Source organism: Penaeus vannamei, chromosome 8, assembly GCF_042767895.1.
Source record: "Penaeus vannamei isolate JL-2024 chromosome 8, ASM4276789v1, whole genome shotgun sequence".
In the NCBI taxonomy this organism is placed as follows: Eukaryota; Metazoa; Arthropoda; class Malacostraca; order Decapoda; family Penaeidae; genus Penaeus; species Penaeus vannamei.
The window spans coordinates 3,903,999-3,908,998 of record NC_091556.1 but is presented as its reverse complement, the minus strand read 5'-3'; the positions used below and the strand labels follow the sequence as shown (position 1 = coordinate 3,908,998).

General features: G+C 35.3%; 1 protein-coding gene across 18 annotated transcripts in view; it reads right to left on the bottom strand.

The window, feature by feature from the left end:
• LOC113819979 (fibroin heavy chain) overlaps window positions 1-5,000 on the bottom strand; it is a 14,824-nt gene that overhangs the window by 8,901 nt on the left and 923 nt on the right. The gene's annotated exons all lie outside the window — the stretch shown is intronic.

Here is a 5,000-nt window from a genome sequence, read left to right as displayed (position 1 = left end):
AACCAAACTGACCCAACGGTTTTTTTTTTTCGAATGACAGAAATACCATAACGATATCAAGAGAAGATCCGCAGTGTAATCTTCACTAAACTTTCAATTTTCAACGCGCAAAAAAACAACAACAGACAGATAGAGGAAGAGAGAGAGCGAGAGAGAGAGAGAGAGAGAGAGAGGGAGAGAGAGAGAGAGAGAGAGAGAGAGAGAGAGAGAGAGAGAGAGAGAGAGAGAGAGAGAGAGAGAGAGAGAGAGGGGGGGGGGAGAGAGGGAGACAGATAGATAGATAGATAGATAGATAGATAGATAGAGAGAGAGAGAGAGAGAGAGAGAGAGAGAGAGAGAGAAAGATAGAGATAGATAGAGAGAGAGAGAGAGAGAGAGAGAGAGAGAGAGAGAGAAAGTGTATGAGAGGGTGAGAGAGAGGTAGATAGATAGACAGATAGATAGACAGATAGATAGATAGAGAGAGAGAAAAAAAAAGGCTGGAAAGACGAGATGGTCACTCTCGTTATCTATATTAGGTTAGTTTCTTCTGAAATGACATCACAGCAACAACAACAACAACAACAAAAGTCTTGCGCGTCGTAAATATATGTTTGTTCTTATTTGTACTTACAAATGAGATAGAAATATATTTGATTTTTGTTCAGGTTGGTGAAATAAAGTTTACGGTAAAAAGAAAATCATTTGAAAATAGTAAAACAAGCTTAGTAATATATTATTAGTTGATCGAAAAAAATAAACGTAAAGAAATAATGTAAATATAACGGATAAAATAACAGAGAAAATGGAAGACCTAAAAATATAGTGAAATTAAATGAATTACATGTTCAAAATAAACTATATATTAGAAGTTCATCACTAACCGAAAAAAAATAAAATGGGAAAAAAAATAAAAATAGAAAAAGATAAAAAAAGAAAAAAATATATGTATATTAGCAGAGGAAGAAAAATAATCATAGGAGAACGAACCGAAAGAAGAATAACCACGCCCATCCTTTTTTTTTTTTTTTTTTTTTTTTTTTTTTCTCTCTGACTCAGATCCAGTTTGACTTCCCTTTCCCTGCCTCCCCCCCCCTCCCCCCTCCCTTTACGTACCCTCTTTCCTCTCACTTCTTCCCCTTCCCTTTTTTTTTTTTTTTTTTTCTCTTCTCCCTTTCTTCTCTCTTCTTCCTCTTCCTGCTCTTCTCCCTCTCTTATTTATTCTCTTGTCTTTCGTTTCTCTCTCCCTTTCTTATTTTCTTCGTCCTTCTCTCTCTCGCCGTTCTCTCTTCCTTCTCTCTTCTATCTTCATCCACATCCTACTTTCCCCCCCTCTCCTTCCTCCCCTTCTTCCTCTCCTCTTCTCTCCCTCTCCCCTCTTCTATTCCCACTCGTTCCTCTTCTTCCTATACTTTTAATCCTCTTCTCCTTTCCTCCTTCTACCCCCCCTCCCCCCCCCACTGACAACCCTTCCCCCTTCCCTTCTAACAAATAAAAGTTCGGGAGGGGGGGGTGGTACAGGAGGGGGGGGGGGGGGGGTACAGGAGGAGGGGGAGGGGGGGGTACGGGAGGAGGGGGAGGGGTAAAGGGCGGTTGAAAGGGGGGGGGGTACAAGAACTTTCTAGATTTTTGAGTGCAAGGAATTCAGTTAAACATGATAAGGCAAACAGTTGCATGTGTTTTGGTTGCAAAAAAAAAGAAAAAAAAAAGAAAAAAGAAAAAAAAATGCAACTTTGATTGGAAATTCTGAAGGAAATGCTTTTGTTCTGTTAAAAGGCTGGAAAAGACAAAATAGCAATTCTGATTTGATATGGCAAAATTGCAATAGTTAATATGGCAATAATGTTGGTATTTTGTTTGGCAATAGAAGGAATATTTGATAAGACAATAATAACGGTATTTGATATGGCAGTAAAGATGGCGCTTGATATGGCAACAGTGGTGGTATAGGATATGGCAATAATGTTGGTATTTTGTTTGGCAATAATAGGACTATTTAATAAGACAATAATAACGGTATTTGATATGGCAGTAAAGATGGTGCTTGATATGGCAACAGTGGTGGTATTGGCTATGGCAATAATGTTGGTATTTTGTATGGTAGTTATGGAAATATCTAATATAGAAATACTGGTGGTATTTCGCATGGCAATAATGTTGGTATGGCAAAGAAAGCAACATTCAATGATATTAATGGTATTTGATATAACAATAAAGGTGTAATAGATATGTAATTTTTAAATTAGTTTTATTCAGTTCTCTTTTGCTTTTGTTATCATTAGTTAATTGCACAATCGTTAATGCATTATTATTTTGATCATTTTAATAATTCTATAATGGAAATGATTTAAAACTTTTGAAAGATCCAAATGAATATGAACTGACATCCTTTCAGAAAATGAAGGGAGAGAAAAAAAATCTGAATTTAGAAAAATCGTATGAAATAGACTATTCGAAAAAGAAAAGAATAGGAAGACAGATAGAAAGATAAAAAAGAAAGACAAAAAGCAAAATTTCTTAGCGCAAAGACGAAAAGAAGAAAGAAAGAAAGAAAGAAAGAAAGGAAGTAAACAACTAATATACTTAACAGAAAGAAAAAAATAATTAACAATAAAATTATCAATAAAGAAAACAAGGATGCCAGCCTTAAAGGTAGATTGGCATCACAATATATATATATATATACATACATATATATATATATATATATATATATATATATATATATATATATATATATATATATATATATATATATATATAATGGTGCCATAGCGTGCTAACTGATCATTTAGAAATTAATAGGATGAGTATCTGTATGTATGGAGGGGTAGAAAGCGGGGGAGGGGAGAGAGAGTAAATAGTGGAGAGGGGAGAGAGGGGAGTGGGGAGAGAGGGGAGAGGGGAGGGGAGAGAGAGGAAAGAGGGGAGAGGGGAAAGAGAGAGAGGGGAGAGAGGGGAAAGAGAGAGAGGGGAGAGAGGGGAAAGAGGGAGAGAGGGGAGAGGGGGAAGAGGGAAGAGAGGGAAGAGAGGGGGAAAGAATGAGGTTTGTCTATTAATCATCAGCTTTGATATGTGATTTCTGTGCAAAGAGGTGAATATATTTGACGTTGAACATATGAATTTGATGTCTATGTTTTGAGAGAAAATTAGGAGAGGGGAGGAAGGAAGGAAGGAAGGAAGGAAGGACGGAAGGAAGGAAGGAAGTAGGGAAGGGAGGAAGGAAGGAGGGAGGGGAGGATTAGAAGGCAGAGGCGGGGGGGGGAGGAGGAAGGAAGAAGGGACGGAAGGAGGGACGGAAGGATTAGAAGGGAGAGGGAAGGATTAGAAGGAAGGAAGGAAGTAGGGAAAGAAGGAAGGGGAGAGGAAAGGATTAGAAGGGAGAGGGAGGGAGGGAAGGAGGAAAACAGATTCATAGATGAATATATATTTATATATATGTAGACAGACATGCAAATATATAGCTAGCTAGTTAGATATAGATATAGGAATATCGATAGATAGAGAAATGAATTTAGAGAGAGAGACAGATAGACAGATATATATAGACAGATAGTTAAATAGATAGATAGAGAAATAGATTTAGAGACAGAGACAGATAGATAGATAGATATAGACAGATAGTTAAATAGATAGATAGAGAAATAGATTTAGAGACAGAGACAGATAGATATATATAGACAGATAGTTAAATAGATAGATAGAGAAATAGATTTAGAGACAGAGACAGATAGACATATATAGACAGATAGTTAAATAGATAGATAGAGAAATAGATTTAGAGACAGAGACAGATAGACATATATAGACAGATAGTTAAATAGATAGAGAGAGAAATAGATTTAGAGACAGAGACAGATATATATATATAGACAGATAGTTAAATAGAAAGATAGAGAAATAGATTTAGAGACAGAGACAGATAGACATATAGACAGATAGTTAAATAGATAGACAGAGAATTAGATTTAGAGACAGAGACAGATAGATATATATAGACACATAGTTAAATAGATAGATAGATAGAGAAATAGATTTAGAGACAGAGACAGATAGATATATATAGACAGATAGTTAAATTGAAAGATAGAGAAAAAGATTTAGAGACAGAGACAGATAGACATATAGACAGATAGTTAAATAGATAGATAGAGAAATAAATTTAGAGACAGAGACAGATAGATATATATAGACAGATAGTTAAATAGATAGACAGAGAATTAGATTTAAACACAGAGACAGATAGACAGATATAAATAGACAGACAGTTAAATAGATAGACAGAGAAATAAATTTAGAGACAGAGACAGATAGATATATAAAGACAGATAGTTAAATAGATAGAGAGAGAGAGAGGGAGATTATGCAAACCTCGATAATGGTCTAGTGATTGTACCATGAAATTAATTCCTAAACTAATTATGCACTCTCACCTGGATTAATTAATCCGATCTACGACTATCTCGACGAAGACGAAGAAGAGGAAGAAGAAGAAGAAGGAGAAGAAGAAGAAGAAGGAGAAGGAGAAGACGTAGATACTGAAGAGACGAATAGAATGAAAGGAAAAAGGAGAAAGTAGAGGGAGAAGAAGAAAAGAAGAGAGAAGAAAGAAGAGAAAATAGAAAAAGGATGCTAAGAAGATAAGTAGAATGAAAAGGTAAAGAAAGAGAAATATTAAGAAGACGATTAATAAGAAGAAAAAGAAAAAGAAAAAAAAAAAAAACATAGGTACTGCAGAAACAAATATGACGAAAAGAAAAAGAAAGGGAAAGGGAAAGAATAAGAAGATAACATTCCTTCTTAATTGTTGCCATGCACGCCACCAACAAGGGTGATCATGGCAACACTGTCTATGCTAGGACGAAAGCGCTCTACATTTTTTTTTTTTTTTTTTTTTTTTTGTCTGGGAACAAAAATCTTAATAGCAAGATACAGAATCAGTGACAAACACATACACTTAATACGCTATGGTATATTCTTAATGATCTAGAAGAGTCTAACTATTCTTAATTCTCAAGTTT